Source organism: Tenrec ecaudatus, chromosome 14 (assembly GCF_050624435.1).
Source record: "Tenrec ecaudatus isolate mTenEca1 chromosome 14, mTenEca1.hap1, whole genome shotgun sequence".
NCBI classification, from domain to species: Eukaryota; Metazoa; Chordata; class Mammalia; order Afrosoricida; family Tenrecidae; genus Tenrec; species Tenrec ecaudatus.
The window spans coordinates 117,400,265-117,418,069 of NC_134543.1; positions in this window are offsets into that span (position 1 = coordinate 117,400,265).

A 17,805-nucleotide genomic window follows, 5' to 3' on the forward strand; every position below is an offset into this window, starting at 1 on the left:
ATCACCAGATCTTTCTCCTACAGACCTTCCTGGGTGGTTTTGTTTTGTTTTGTTTCGTTTAAAAAATTTTTTTTTCTTAGCATATAATTTGCATATCATACAATTCAATAGTCAAGAATGTTGAGAATAGTTGTACAATTATCATCGCAATCAATTTTAGAACATTTTCTTTCTCGTACTCATTTTTATTAGCTCCCCATTCCCTCCACCACCACCACCACCACCCCGCCAAACCTCCACATCATACCCACAAGAAATCATTAATCCAGTTATTTTCTCTATAGATTTACCTATCCTGGATTTCAAATACAGAAAAATATACAAAAAAACAACAAAACTCCCAATAATAATAAGTAAAACAGAAAAACCTCACTTGAAAAGAAAGCAGAAAATATTAAAAACTAGAATAAATTTAAAATGGTCAAAAGGGACATCAAATGATAAGGTATTAAATTTTAACGTAACTGCGTCTGCATCAATCCACTTTCCAGTGCACGCTGCATGATAGCAAGGTTTTTCACATACCTGATCCATGGTCCACGGCCTTGGATTCAGTTGCCTTTGCAGCCAGAAGCTTGTTGTCTGACCCATCATCTTGGATTTATCAGTCACTGTATTTTCGGGAGTCATCTGGCCCCCTGACTTGGAAATGTCTTGCCTCTACAACTATTTCCTTGAAATAAACATCTCTCTATGTAGACATATACAAACTTGACTGGGTTTTGCTTCTCTAGAAAACCCGGGCTAAGCCAGTGACCTTATGCACAGAAGAAAACACGGTCCAGCCTTGTACCAGCCTCACAATTGTTGCTATGTTTGAGCCTGTTGTTGTAACTTCTATGTCATTTCTCTTTTTAATTGACCTTCTACTTTACCAAGCATGATACCCTTCTCCAAGTACTGATCCCTTCTGCTAACACGTCCAAAGTATGAAGTCTCAGATGGAGTATCACCATTTTCACTTCTAGGGAACATTCTGGTTGTACTTCTTCTAGCATTGATTTACTCATCTGGCAGCCTAGGAAACTCTATGAAGCAGTTCTACCCTATCATTTGGGATTGTTACGAGTTGGAATTGACTCAATGGAACAAACAACACTGCATCTGAGATCCTTAAAGAAAACCCAAATGATATTAGATACTCTTTGGAGAAACCTAAAAATCCAGATGTTACACAGTCAGTAGAAGAAACTGTTCAAGTTAGCTCGTGATGTATGAGGCAGATAGGAGTTGAGGTTTCGCAGGAATCGGGTAGAATTCCAAAATAGATATAGCATGTTAGCCTAGGTTTTTTTTCACTGAAAATCCGCAAATGCCACAAATTCCAACCGAATGTGTCAGATTTGTTACTGATCAGGTAAGAAAAGTGGCTAAATGATTATAACTCTTTTGTGAAAAACCCTCTCTCTCTCTCTCATAAGAAAATACTTTTTAGGCCTTGCGTGGCGCTTGCACGTTTGGTGACCTTCCGAGTCGTTGGCTGAGGGTCCTCAGTCCAGCGGAGCCGTTTGTCCTGCACCACGATGCTCCAAAGCCTGATCAAGAATATGTGGATCCCCCTGAAGCCCTACTATTACACACAAGTTTACCAGGAGATCTGGGTGGGAATGAGCCTGATGGGCTTCATCATATACAAGATCAGGAGCGCCGATAAAAGAAGTAAATCTCGGAATGCTTCCGGTGGGGCACCTGCCCACAGCCACCACTGAGCAGCTGCCTGAGGTCCTGTAGGATGAGGTGTCCATTCGGCTGGGAATGTCCGAGCATGGTGTTGGGAACGTGGCTGTCGCTCCTGCCTATGCTGGGTGGCATGAATAAACGTGTGTGAGAGAAAAATAGAAAAAGAAAATACTTTTTAACAATTGAATGAATTCCCCAATGTATTTGAAAATGCAAGTGACTCAAAGCCACACAACCACTGATCTACTAGAAACTGATGAAAGTTTTTTTTAATGAAACTTAAAAAAAAATCATTTTATTGGGGGCTCTTACAGCTCTTATTATATTCCATACATCAATTGTATCATCAAGCATATTTGTACATATGTTGCCATGATCATTTACAAAACATTTTCTACTTGAGCCCTTGGTATAAGTTCCTCTTTTTTCCTCTCGTTCCCCCACTCTCCTAACCTCATATATCCTTGATCAATTATATATTGTTATTGCTATTTCATATCTTACACTGTCCATTGTCTTCCTTCACCCACATTTCTGTTATTCGTCCCCTTTGAGAGCAGGGGTTATATATCCAATCTTGTGACGGGTTCTCCCTTTCTCACCCTTCCCCCAACCTGACCATCACCCTACCCTCATATCATTACTCTCACTACTGTTCCTGAGGGGTTTATCTGTCCTGAATTCCATGTGTCGAGAGCTCTTATCTGTACCAATGTGTGTTCTCAGATGTATCCAGATTTGTAAGTTCGAACTGGGTCATGGTAGTGTGGTGGGGGAGTTAGTTTTCAGGAACTATAGGAATGATGTGTGATTCATCGGTGCTACGCTATGTATTGGTTGAATCATCCTTCCTTATACCACTTCTGTGGGGGGATATCCAATTATCTACAGATGGGCTTTGGGTCTCCACTCCAACCCCCCTCTTTTGCATCAATATAGTTGTTTGTTTTGGATCTTTTGATACCTGATCTGATCGACACCTCATGATCACACAGGCTGGTGTTTCTTCCATAGGGCTTATTTGCTTCATTATTAGATGGCTGCTTGTCTGACTTCAAGCCTTTACAACCCCAGATGCTGTATCTTTTGATCTGCTCTGTTCACCACATTTGCTTATGCACCCATTTGGTCTTCAGCAATCGTGTTGGGAAGGTGAGTATGAAAGAGTGCCAGGATATTAGAACAAAGTGTTCTTGTGTTAAGGGAGGCCTTGAGTAGAGGCTCAAAGTCCATCTGCCATCTTAATGCTTATCATATACATATATGTACATTGGCCTCTATACCTTTCATTATAAATTAATATACTTACATATATACATGCCTATAGCTAAACCTCTATAAATAGCTTTTGCCTCCTATTTCTTGATGAAAGTTTTCTTTTTATCATTTTGAATCCCCGCAGAGATGTAGGTCTCAGTTTTCTTTCTGTGCCAGAGATACTTCTGAGTCTTTTAAGATGTTTTAGAAAACATGGTAAGATCATGTTTCACAACTCACAAATTATATCTAATGTGGTTTTGAAAGAGTTACTTTAAAATTCCTGTTCAAGAAAATTAAATTAAGATGTCAGACTAAGGGAAGCTTACCTTTACCTTCCTGAATCTCTCTAACCTTATAAAATACAGAAACGGTTAAGAGAGAGAGATGAGGAGGGTACTAATTAGTAGTAGGGCTGGGGACAAAACGTACGAACAATGTTTCAGATGTTTCAAGAGACAGTACAGGACCTTGGAGAAACAATTAGGCAGCTGTAGCACAAATACAGACTCAAGACTGCTGGGAAAGTAGAAACAATATTAAGGAAGCTTCAAGCTCATGGATAGCAAATTCCGTGTTTGGTGGGGTTCCTAGCGATTAATGGAGACATTGCATTTGGAACAGCTAGACTGCTGCTGGGCCCCTTCCTTTCTGTATGCTGTGCCTGTGCACAGATTAAACCATTGAGAAGTGGGTCCTGAGACCCAGAAAAACAGAACAGTAGCAATGAATCCCTGAAGCACAGGGAAACTGCTCGCTCTGGAAATAAACTGCCGCATGCTTCAAACAGAGAAATGTCCTTCCCTACCTCTACAGTCACCGCAGCCAGTTCACATTAAATAGAATTGGAGAACTAAGAGGGATTCTCCTGTACAAAGCACAGAAGTAATCAAAATCAGGAATATAAATGTGTAGGTGCACCGAGCTAAGTAAATAGAATAATGCCTTGCCATTAAGTCGGTTTTGACTCAACTCTCACTGCCATCGAGTCAATGGTGGCTCATAGTGACCCCTTGAAGTTTTCTGAGACTTAATGGGAGAGCCAAGTCCAGTCTTTCTCCCGCAGAGCTGCTCGTGGGTTTAGACTGCAGCCCACCTCGTAACCACGACACTGCCAGTGCTCCAGTTCATAGCCACCCTCTGTTTAGGGATTCGGAAGCTGTACATCTTTACAGGAGCAGAAAGTCTCAAGTTTTTCCCAAGAAATGGCTTCTTTGTTGAATCACCTTGAGATTAGTCCAAGGTTTACTTGACATCGCCACCTGAGCCCTGGTGGTATTGTGGGCTATGAGTAGTTCCATCCATCAGCCACTCAGCTGGACAAAGAGACAGGCTTTCAGCTCCTGTAATGATAGTCAGTCTCAGAAACCTCCCGAAACTCTCCGTGGCTATGAGTTGGAAGAGACTAGATAGCAGTGAGTGTGGATTAATAATGTCCTAGGAAAGAGAATGATTAAATATTATTATTAAAAACAGAAGTATAAATTAATAAATGTTATCTTATACTTTTAAGATAAGTGTAGTTACAATACATAGAATATGTCCTTATATAAACATTGCAAATATAATAAGCATTCTCAAAGAGATTCACGATGTCTATTCATCCATGAAAATGAAGCAAATGGTGATTTTAGACATTAAAAACATTTTTTGAAAATGAGGAGCTGATGCCAGGGGCTTAGGTGGAGAGCAAATGTTTTGAGAATGATGGCGGCAATTAATGTACAAATGTGCTTTGCATAATTGGTGTATGTATGGATTGTGCTGAGTTGTTTGAGCCCCTAATAAAACAATAAAAAACATTTTTTGAAATGAAAACCTCAGTAAGTAGGCATTTGCAAGAGACTCTCAGGATGAACGTCAACAAAATAAATAAATCCAAGAAAGATGATGCTGTGATATTTCTTGTTTCAGAATTTATTAATTATATCATTCAAGTCTTCTGTATGCTTTTTTTGCGGGGGAGAGGAATGAAATCTATTAACTTGTAGCTATCTACATACAGTATATGTTAAAAAGTTAATAACAGCTGGATAGGGCAGAGGTTGTACACTGGTGCATATGGGAGCTGGAGGCATAGGGAATCCAGGGTGGACGATACCTTCAGGATCAGGGGTGTGAGGGGGGATGCTGGGAGAGTGGAGGGTGAGTGGGTTGAAAAGGGGGAACTGATTACAAAGATCCACATGTGACCTCCTCCCTGGGAGATGGAGGGCAGAGAAGGGGGGGAAGGAAGACTCCAGATAGGGCAAGATATGACAAAATAACAATCTATAAGTTATCAAGGGCTCATGAGGGAGGGGGGAGCGGGGAGGGAGGGGGGAAAAAAAAGAGGACCTGATGCAAAGGGCTTAAGTGGAGAGCAAATGCTTTGAAAATGATTAGGGCAAAGAATGTGCGGATGTGCTTTATACAATTGATGTATGTATATGTATGGATTGTGATAAGAGTTGAATGAGCCCCTAATAAAATGTTTTTTAAAAAAGTTAATAACAGGATTAAAACCAAGATCAAAGATTGACAAACAATCTTAAGGGGCCAGCTACTAAATCCTGTAGACTTTGTGGTCCCATAGCCTTTGTCTCAACAATTCAACTGCTGTCATGTAAAAGCCACCATCGAGAATACGTAAATGAATGGACATGTATGTTTGCCAATGAAATTTTACTTAGAAAACAAGTCAGCAGACTGGATTTGGCCCACAGGCCAACTTTGTTCTGAGGATTGTAGCATAAGATGGCTGGAACGAATTGGAGAAATAGAGGAAAATCTAAAAATATGATCACACACATTTCATATGGTAGGAGAAAATCTAACTATCTATAATTACAATACATTACAAATGAATCAAATTTCTTCAGAAAAGTCAGAGAAATCTCATATTAGGTAAACAAAACAATAAAACAACATATCCAGAAAAAAATATATTTAAAGGATAAGAAATGTGGTTACATTCATATTGGAAAAAATGAGTTCAAAGTGAAAAGGATTTGTCAAGATAGATATTTCAAATCTATGAATGATACAATCCATTAAGAAATTGTATAAAGTAATGAGCTTTACAAGTCTAGTACTATAATATCAAGTCATATTTAAAGCAAAAAAACAGATAGAAATATAAATACAAGTGAAAAAACACAGAGCTGTTTTGAATGACTTTAACACATAACTCAGAAATTGACAAGTCAAATAGGAAAAGGGCTTGAATGACATAATAAGTTCTCAAAGAAGAAATCAATCATTTAGGTCACATTCTTGATCACACTGCAGCACAATGTGGAATTAGCACACAAAAAGAGGTTTTACAAACTTGGAAATTAACAAAACACTCCTTTAAATAATCTTAAACTTTAATTATTATAATTTTAATGATAAGAATTTTAATTTAATAACTTTAATTATAAGAATTTAAAAAGTATTTAGAAGTGACAATAGCTAAAATGTATGACCATTTTCTACCACAACCAACATTGTGCTAAGTGGTTTATATAAATGGTCTCATTCCATTTTACAATATCGACAGGCTGAGTCCAGAATCATCTCGTTTCACAGACAATAAGCTGAGGTACAAACTTCTGGTAAGGAAACGTAGTTTATAAAAAGTAGAGTTGGGATTTGAGCCTAGGTAAGGCAATCCAAAGGTAGCACTCTAATCACTAAAACAAGGAGGACAATGGGAACTAGACATATCAAAAATCTGTATATATTCGGAGAAAAATATATAGCTTTGAACATATATATTTGAAAATAAAACTGAATATAAATACATTTTTCAGGCAGCAAGATGCTAGAAAAACAAACTAAAATGCATATAACAAAACTATCAGGAAAGAATTAGTAAAAACAATCAGAAGTAAATGAAATGAGGGTGGGCGGAGTACATTTGAATAAAATGAAAAACTGAGTCTTTGAGGGAAAAACCCAAAATATCAAAAACCTGAAATGTTTGACCAAAGGTAAAAGAGAAAATGGGTTTTACAAATTACAAGGTATTAATTAGGTTCTAAAGGAATTTAAAACAAATATTAAATTTAAGTTAATAAATTAGAAAGATCTAGATTAAAATGGATGACTTCTAGAGGCTACGATCAGCAAAACTGACTTAAGAGGAGATAATCCAGTTTAAAAGAGCAAATAATAGCAACAATAAACCATTCTGAAGATATTGAAGGGCTAGTTAAAACCCTGTCCTTTATAAAATGTCATCAAGTACAGATGGTTCTACAAGAACAAATAATCTCTATGCTTTAATAGTCAATTAACCAAACCAAATCAGACTCACTGCTATCAAGTTGATTCTGATTCATAGACACCCGATAAGTCACCCTTAGTTCTGGAACAGCTCATCCCTGAGGCTCAATTTTCCAGTCAAACAATAAGTTTATAAGGGGAACAAAAACACTAATGAGGTACTACACCTCCTTAGAATAATCCACCATTAGATACCTACAGGACAGCATTTCCTCAAGATAACGTTCAGTTGGGTTAGGAATGAAGGAGGTATGGACATGGGAACCACAAGTGTCAATGGGTTACCTGATGTTACATTGTGGGGATTGCAATCACCAACATGAAACAAAATGTGTATGCATTGTTGAATGGAAAAGTGATTTACTCTGTAAGTCTGTGTTAGTCTAGGTACTCCAGACAAACAAATCCACCGCAACTCATGTATAAGAAAGAGTTTTATATAAAGGTTAAGTGCGCATCAAGAAAACATCCCAACCCAGTGCTGCCCAAGACCACAAGTCCATTAACCCATTAACCCATATGTCCAACACCAACCACAAAGTCCTCCTCCATCTCACAAAACAGACACAATGATGCCGACGGCAGGAGGAAAGCCGAGTCAGTGAACGTGTAAGCATCTCAGTGCTGGCAGGGCTCTCCACACGGCTACTCCAGCACCCAGGGCTGTATCGGGGTAGGTCCATGTGGCTTCTCCTTGGGAATGTCTTGCAGGAAGTCAGCCTTGCAAGCTGAAGCAGGAAACTGGCTAAGGCAGCTGCACCCTGGTGCGACCATCACAAAGCAATAGACCTGAGAACAAGAAAGGCGAGGTTCACCAACCCATTTATCTCTCAGCCCTGCAATTAACCCCATATGTGTTTATCGGCCAGGTTGGCACGATCAACTATCTCAAAGCCTTTACCTGGTTCATAAGAAAAAGTTAAAAAAAAATCATGCTTCTTCTAATCTTTGCTAATTGTTTTATAGGATTTCATTTACATGTGTATTAGATTATGTAGCTGTATCTCACATAGCTCCTATATTCTACTCTCTCTTCTTGTGCACAAGTTTGTCTCTGATTTCTTTGTGTATGTTGCAATGAAGCCATATTTAAAATCTTATTTTTATATATTTTAAAATATGTATTACTGTTCCTTTGATTTGTATCTGACTTTTAAAAAGTATTTCACTGTCTTCAACAATGCCAAGTGTTAAACCCTCAGTTCATAATTTCAGATCCTGTATTTTTGTTGCTAAAAATCTTGATTTGATTTTTTTATATAGAGTCCACTTCTTCATTGAGCTTTCCTATTTTTATCCTATATACTACTTTTTTCTCAGTTTTTAAGGTATTTATTATCATTTCCATTTCCTCATCTGTTCACATCAATGTCTATATCATTTTGGCATGCTCCATTTTTTTGTATCCTCTTATTCATAGCTCACATTTCCCTGTCTCTGCATGTCTTATAATGCCAGGTATTATACATGAAAGTGTCATAGAAAGAGCAGATGGAAGAAAAAGGGGCTTCAAGAAGTTCATGAAAAATGGAATTGAAATATTAGTTTTTCTATAAACTTTTTGAAGCCCACTCATATGTTCCACAGGAAATTATTCCAGTTTTTTCTATGCACAATAATGTGAAGAACCAATTCATTCACTTTAAATAAGAATTGTGTTAAATGAGGTGTGGGTTGCAGTTTTAAGAAAATACTATTCATCTTTTAACTCATCCTTTCATGTTTTTGAGAGTCTGGCATATTTTTGTCTGTTCATTCCTGAGTTGTGTACAAGATTCATTTCTGCTCTTAAGAGGTTCTTAGGTTATCTCTTTAGTTTCTGACTTCCTGTAAAATATCATGATAGTAATATAGCTTGTGTATTGAAGCAGGTATCCTCCCTGTTGTGAAATTTTCTCTCCTAAACATCATGGTGTTTAACGTTTATGGTTTGGAAACTTATGGCCTCTCTTCAGCTTTCCCCATAGGCCCCAAACTCAGTAAATGTCTAAGAAAAACTGTCACATATTTTGGACTCTCCAAATTTCCAATCTTGTCATGCCAGAATCCTTAATGCCCAAAATATATAGTTTTTTCTCCCTTCCCCCACTACCGTTTGGGCTGCTAACCACAATGTGAATAGATTGAAACCAGCACCTGTTCCACAGGAGAAAGATGAGACTTTCTACTCCTGTAAATACAGTTTCAGAAACCCAAAGGGCCAGTTCTAGTCAGTCCTATAGGGTCAATGTGAGTTGGAATTGACAATGGCAGTGAGAATTTTACCTAGACCATGTCTAATCATTTACACAAGTTCAGAAATAGCAAATACCTGTAGAGTACAAAACTTCTTGCTTATATACTCCACTAAAAAAAGGGTTAATGGTTCCCCAAAGTATAGTTAATTCTCTCATCTTGCTTCCAATCACTCTGATGTCTTTTACAATGTAATTTAGTCATTTATTCATTTTCATTTTCTAATTGGTATTGATGTATCTATTAAATTTATAATTTGTGTAATTTTTCCAATTTTAAGGGGGAAAAGATTCCTACATATATACTTACCAGTGGCAAGGTGTTGCATTCAGGAATGTGCCTCAGGCGTTTTATAGTTTTCTCATATTTTAAGCCATTTGAAACTTTTAACCTTCATACCTTGTTGAGAAAACTTGGAAGGAAGATGAAATAAGGAACTAGTGGCCTCAAAAGCTTTGTATGTAAAAAAAACAATGATCCAATCAAAGAGTGGGCAAAGGACATGAACAAGACACTTCACCAAAAAAAGATTTCAAATGGCTAACAAGCACATGAAAAAATGTTCACTATCAATAGCCATCCAGGAGATGCAAATCAAAAGAATGATGAGATACCACCTTACGTCAACAGTGACAACCCAATTAAAAGCAAGCAAATGAAACAAAAACAGATAGAAAAACAACACATGATAGACAGGATGCAGATAGAATGAAATAGTCATGCGCTGCTGGTGTGTCTGTAATCACGTACAACCACTGTGGAAAGCGATATGGTACTAGCTAAAAACAACTGGGAATAAAAATTCCATACACTCCAATAATATCTGTCCTGGGTGTATACCATAAAGAAGTAAGAGACAGAGCATGAACAGACAGGTACCTGCATGTTATTCGAAGCATTGTTCACAGTAGCAAGTAGCTGGAAAGAGCCCAAAAGCCCATCATTAGAAGAATGGATAAAGAAACATTGGCGCACATAATAAAAACATCCACATACAGATAACTGATTTGTAACAAAGGCCCAGTAAGCATTCAATGGGAAGGGGATGCCCTCTTCAGGAAATGGCATTGGAAAAAGTGGATATCCATCTGAAGAAGAATCAAACAAACAAAAGAATGAAATAAGACCCATACCTCACCCCATGCAGAAAAATGGACTCAAGGCGGATCAGAGACCTAAATGTAAACTCCAAAGCTATCAAGATCATCAGCAAGAAAACGGGGACAAATGTAAGCGCCCTAGTGCAGGGCATACTCAGGCTACCAGATATAACAAAGGAAGCATGCACCGTGGAAAATAAATAGATGAATGGAAACCAGTAAAAAAAAAATAAAACACTTGTGCACATCACAAGATTTCATTAAAAGAATAAAACAAGAGCCCACAGACTGGGAAAAGATATTTAGCAAAGACATAATGGACAAAAGGCTGATTTACTAAAATCTACAGAATAATACAAGCCTACAAGGGAGAAAATTCTCAGAGAAGGTGGGCAAAGGACAAGAATAGATGATTCACAAACGGTGACACCCAAATGGCTAATTAATACAGGAGGAAATGCTCTTGTTCACTAGCCATTCAGGAAAAGGCAAGTCAAAACAACCACAAGATACCGTCTAACACACATAACCTTAGCCCAACTTACAAAAACAGAGAACAACAAACGCTGGAGAGGGTATGGAGCGATTGGAACTCTTACACACTGCGGGCGGGCTTGTTTATACGCACAACCACTGTGGAAGTGATAAGGCAATTCCTAAAACAGCTGGCAATGGAGATATCACACGACCCATCAATACCATTACGGGGCATATACCCCAAAGAAATAAGAAACAGATCACAAGCAGATGTGGGTTCCCTCGTGTTTATTACAGCACAGTTCACACTAACAAGAAGTTGGCAACAGCCTAAATTCCCATGAGTAGAAGATAGGATTAAAAACACTAGTACATCCACACAATGGAATACTATGCATCCCTGAAAAAGAGATGAAACCTTGAAACACCTCATGGCATGGAGGGATCTGGAAACCATTGTGCTGAGTGAAGTTAGTCATTCACAAAAGGACAAATACTGCATGAGTCCACTGCTGTAGGGATAAACAACAGGATGGGCACAAGCTCAGGCTTACAAGGCATTCAGTCTGCTGACCAGGGCAGCCCAACAGCTTGGCAGAGAGCCCGACTGGTGCCAATGAGCCATACACCATCCTCTGTAGGTGTATAACTTGAAGGTCACTTACGCAGAGGGCTCTTCATGTCTGTTGGGATCAAATTGTCAAGGTAGAGGGAGGGGATGCTCACCACATACTGGCTGCCATACAAAGTTATGATGGGGTTCTCCAAGGCGAGTAGACATTGCTATCAGAAGGATGAGGGATACTGATGAGGAAGTCAAGTCAGGAGAAAGGAAAGGGAACAGACACATCTGGGAGAAGACAAGTACATGTCTATTGGTAGAAAAAGAGGGAGGGTCAAACTCTAAGTTGGGGGAGGATGACTGAAAAACACTTTTTTAATTAATAATTTTATTGGGGGCTCTTACAAATATTATAACCATCCTCATTCAATTGTATTAAGCACAATTGTACATATGTTACCATCAACATTTCCAAAACATTTTCTTTCTACTTGGACTCTTGGTATCAACTCCATATTTTTCCCCTCCATCCCCCACCCTCCCACCCTCTTGAATCCTGATCAAATTATATTATTATTGTTATTTCGTGTCTTATAATGTCCATGGTCTCCTTTCACATTTCTGTTATTTGTCCCCCTGGGGCGGGGGCTATATATCCAACCCTTTTCTCCCCCTCCCTCCACCATCCCCCTACTCTCATATTGCTACTCTCACTACTGTTCCCGAGGGCTTTATTTTTCCTGAAGTCCATATGTAGAGAGTTCTTATCTGTACCAATGTGTGTACTCCGGCCTAGCTGGATTTTTAAGATAAAACTGGGTCATGGTGATGGGGTGGGTGGGAGAAGCATGCAGGAACCGGAGGAATGATGTGTGTTTTGTCGGTGTTATACTGCACTCTGGTTGAATTGTCTCTTCCTTGTAACTCTTCTGTGGGGAGAAATCCAATTGTCTACAGATGAGCTTTGGGCCTCCATTCCAACCCCGCCTTTCACATTGATATACTTGTTTTGGATCTTTTGATACCTGGTACCTGATCCCAATCGACACCTCATGATCGCACAGGCTGGTGTGATTCAAATAGACACCTCATGATCATACAGGCTGGTATGATTCTTCCATGTAGGCTTATTTGTTTCCCTGCTAGATGGCTGTTTGTTTAACGTCAAACCCTTAAAACCCCAGACATATTTTTTAATAGCTGGGCACCACTCATTTTCTTCACCACATTTACTTATGCATCCATTTTGTCTTCAGCAATCATGTCTGGAAGGTAAGCATCAAAGAGTGCCAGATTATCAGAACAAAGTGTTCTTGTGTTTAGGAAGACCTTGAGTAGAGGCTTAAAGTCCATCTGCTATCTTAATATTTAATATATAAATATATGTACCTTGGTCTCAATCCCTTTCATTATTGGTGAATATATTTACATATATACATGCATATAGCTATCCCTCTATAAACGTCTTTTGCCTCCTACTTCTTTCCTCTATTTCCTTTCACCTTTCTCCTGTCCCACTATCATGCTCACCCTCCATTCAGCTCTCAGTAATTCCTCTTGGATGCAATGCACTTTATCAAACCGCACCAGGCATTATACTTCCTCCTCACCTTCAATTTTAGATATCTTGTTGTTCCCTTATTCCTGAGTGCCCTTATTCCCCAGCACCATGGTCCAGGTGTTTTCTCCTTAGGACTGTTTGTCCTGCCTTATCTTATGTAGATAATGATAGGGCACACGAAAAAACAAAAAAGAAAGATAGTTCCTGGTCTGTCTGCTGACCCTTGGGAGTGTTTTCTCATTAGGTCTGGTGAGGTGCCAAACCCTGTCCCCCAAGTCAGAAGTCTATTTTCAGGATTCCTCTGGGACTTGGTTACTTTGCTCCCCTTGCTGCCCTGTTGCATTCCCTTTGTGTTTCACCCCGCTGTGTGTGGGGCAGACCAGGCACATTTTCCACCCAGTGTCTCCAGTGCTGCCCCATCTAGCACTATGGATCAGGGAAGGAATGTCATGTCTTGTGTCTCATGGTGGGACTGGCCCTACAGTCCTCTCTGTGCACTGACTGCTCTGAGCAAGGATATTGTCCCTGGAGCTTTGCGAGCCATGATGAGATCTACTCTCTCTCTTTTCCTCTTAGTTTGCATCTGTGTGGTCTGGAGAGACCCGCCACTCTCCACGGGCTATATCTTCAGGGCTGTCCTCTGTATTATATTCTTCTGGGGAAGGAGTCAACATAGCGCGGCTTGGGACCAGACCCTTCATCCTCTCTGTCAGTTCGCTGCTCCATGCCAGTATGTTGCCTTCATTACGGCGCTCTGGGATGGGGTCTGGTCCTCTCTCTTTCTTTCCTGTGGAGACATAAACAATACCCTTCCTGTGAGTATATTAGTACCCTGTTCCCTCATCATCCTCATTTCCCCCACCCTCCTCTCTTTTCCCATTTTTTTTTAGTTGTCAACTGAAAATACTTTTAAGGACCCAAAGGGGGAGGTATCCCTGGTAATATACACCTAATAAGGCACATCGGCCAGAGTTCAGCAGAAATGGAAAGGGTTTTTCTTTCTTTCTTTAAAAATAATCATTTTATTCGGGGGCTTATATAACTCTTATCACAATCCGTACATCCATCCATTGTGTGAAGCACATGTGTACATTTGTTGCCATCATCATTCTCAAAACATTTGCTTTCTACTTGAGCCCTTGGTAGCAGCTCATTTTTTCTCTCCTTCCCTCCCTTCCACCCTTGACCACTTGTTAATTTATAGATTATTATTATTTTGTTATGTCTTACATTGTCTAACATCTCCCTTCCCCCACTTTTCTGTTGACCATTCCACGGAGAGGGGGTTATATGTAGATCCATGTAATCAGTTCCTCCTTTCTGCCCCACCTTCCCTCCACCCTCCTGGTATTGCCATTCTCACCACTGGTCCTGAGGGGGTTCATCTGTCCTGGATTCCCTGTGTTTCCAATTCCTATCTGTACCAGTGTAAATCCTCTGGTCTCACCTAATTTGTAAAGTAGAATCAGGGTCATGATAGAGGGGAGGAAACATTTAAGAACTGGAGGAATATTGTAGGTTTCATCTTGGCTACACTGCACCCTGCCTGGCTTGTCTCCTCCCTGAGACCTTTCTGTAAGGGGATGTCCAGTTGCCTATACATGGGCTTTGGGTCTGCACTCCCGCTCATTCACAATGATAAGACTTTTTTGTTCTTTGATGCCTTTTAACTGATAACTTCGACAGCCTGTGATCACACAGGCTGGTGTGCTTCTTCCATGTGGGCTTTGTTGCTTCTCAGCTAGATGGCCGCTTGTTTATCTTCAAGCCTTTAAGACCCCAGATGCTATATCTTTTGATAGCCCGGCACCATCCATTTCCCTCACCACATTTACTTATGCACCCCATTTGTCTTTAGCAATCCTGTCAGGAAGGTGAACAACACGGAATGCCAGTTTAATAGAACAAAGTGTACTTGCATTAAGGGAGTACTTGAGTGGAGGTCCCATGTCCATCTGCTACCTCAAAACAACATCTATAAACATATGCACATAGATCTATTTCCCCATCATATATATATTTACATATGTACATGCCTGTATTTAAACCTCTATACACTCCCTTTGTCTCCTAGTTCTTTCCTTTATTTCCTTTTATTTTCCTCTTGTTCCACTATCATGCTCAGCCTTCATTTGGGTTTCAGTAATTCCTCTCAGCTACATTGCCTTTGATCAAGCCATAACAGCCCTCTTACACCCTCCTTGTCACCCATTTTGGAGCACTTGCTATTCCTTTGTCCCTAGGCTTGTTAACACCACTTCCTTTCCCTCGCCTCCCCTTCTCCCATGTTTTCTCCTTCAGATTGTTTATCCCGCCTACCTTATCTAGATAGAACTGCAGAGATAATAATATGCACAAAAACAAGACAGAGCAAAATAAAGCAACAAAAGAAAAGAAAAGAACAACAAAAAACCAATGACAAAAAAGGAAAAGCCTATAAATAGTTCAAGACCTGTTTGTTGACCTTTAGGAGTGTTTTCCAGTTGAGTCTGATGGGGTGACACTCCCTGGCCCCAAAGTCAACTTTTGGTATTCCCTCAGGACTTCCTTGCTCTGCTCTCTTTGCTGCTCTGTTGCACACCCTTAGGGTTTTGCCTTGGTGTGGTGGGGTCAGATAGACGCAATTTTCACACTGTGTCTCCAGTGTTGTCCTCTGTAAGGCTGTGGGTCAGTAAGGGATGTTGTGTCTTATAGTGGGGCTGGCCATATGGTCCTCTACTTGCATTGGCTGCTCTGAGCAGGAATATTGTCCTCAAGGCCAGGATGTGCTCCACTCTCTTCCTCTCACTTCACTCGTTCCTGTGTGTTCTGATCAGACAAGCCCCTCTCCCTGTGCTGTCCTCTGAAGTAAATTCTTCTGAGGGAGGGATGGCTGTCCACATAGTTGGGATTTGGGCCAACCCCTTGGACCTCTCTACTGGTTCCCTGCTCCAAGCCAGTATGTTGCATTCACATCTTGGAGCACCAGGTTGAAGTCTGGCCCCTCTTTCCCTGTGGAGATATAAACAATACCCTCTTCTTGGGTGGGTTAGTACCCTGTTTCCCCGCTACCCATTTCTCTTTTTCTCCCCCTCCTTTTTAGTTGGGTAACATATGTATCCCTGGATTTGGCCTGTCCCCTCCCATATTACCTGGATCTCACCCCAGGAATGTTTGTATACAGTAACTTTTTCCCTATGCCCCTTTGCATATTTTTAAAAGCTTACCTCAGTGGACTCATATTGTACTTGTTCTCTGGTGCTTGGTTTACTTAACTTAGCATAATTTCCTCCAGTTATTCCAATGTGGCAAAGTGTTTCATGTGTTCATCACTGCTTTTTAGCGATGTGTAGTACTCCATTGTACGTATGTACCAGTTTTTTTAATCCATTCACCTGTTGTTGGAAATTTTGGTTGTTTCCAACTCCTTGCAATTTTGAACTGTGCCGCAATGAACACTGGAGCACAGATGTCTGGCTATGGTTTGTTTCTTACCTCTTCTGGGTATATGCCTTTTTCATGTGTGCATGTATTGTTATGAAACTTTCTCTGATAATTGCTTTTGCTGTGTCCCATAAGTTTTGGTACATCAATCTCATTCTCAGTTTCTAGACATTTCCTAATTTCATCTTTGATCTGAGCCAGTACATACTCCTTTTGCAACAGAGAGTTATTCATCTTCCCATTCTTTGCCCTTGTTTTCCTCATCTTCTTTTTGTTGATTTCAAACCTTATGGCACAGCGGTCTAAGAGAGAAGTCTGTATGATATCAAGGTGCTTAAATTTATTCAGATTCATCTTATGCTCCAGCATGTGGTCTAGCTTCAAAAATGTGCCATGTTGGCTTGAAATGAATGTGAATTTTTTTTTTGGTATTTGGATGAAAAGCTCTGTAAATATGTATCAGGTCAAATTGTCTAATTGTAGTGTTTAGGTCTCTGGTCTTGTCGAGTTTTACTTCCTGAGATCAATCTTTCTCAGAGAGCAGTGTATTGAAGCCACCTACTATAATTGTTGATTTCTTTTTTTCATCTTTTGGAGTGTTTGGTTGATGTATTCATCACATCTCTCGGTTGGGGAATGTATGTTTAAAATGCTTAGTGGTTCTTTGTCTACCATTCCCTTGAGCATTATATAGTGTCCCTCCTTATCTCTTTTTATGGTTTGCACTTTGAGGTTAACTTTATCCGAGATTAGAATTGCAACCCCTGCTTTTTTTGAATTGCTGTTTGCTTGGTATGCTTTTCTTCAGCCTTTGATTATCTCAGCCTATTTTTGTCTGTAGTATTGAGATGTGTCTCCTGTAGGCAGGAGATTGATGGGTTGTGTTTTCTAAGCCAGTCTGCTAATCTCAGTCTTTTAATGCCTGAGCTCAGTCCACTGGTATTCAGGGCTATTATCTCCATATGTGGACTCTGTGATGTCATCTTATACCGTTTGTGTTGGGTGTTTTCCTATCTCCCTTATGAGTGTGCTGTGAATGTGTATGCGTGTGTATGTGTGTTTCTTTCTTGACTTCTTTCCACTCTTAAGCCAATACTATCTTAGGGGCTGTTTTATCTTTGTGGCCCTCTGGGTAGGGTTGTTCTATATGGTGATTTCTTATTTATTCTTGCTGAGTGCTGCTTTTTTGCCCATACTGGGTCGGCAAGAATATTTTGTAGGGCTGGATTCCTTCTAATGTACTCTTTGAGTTTTTCATT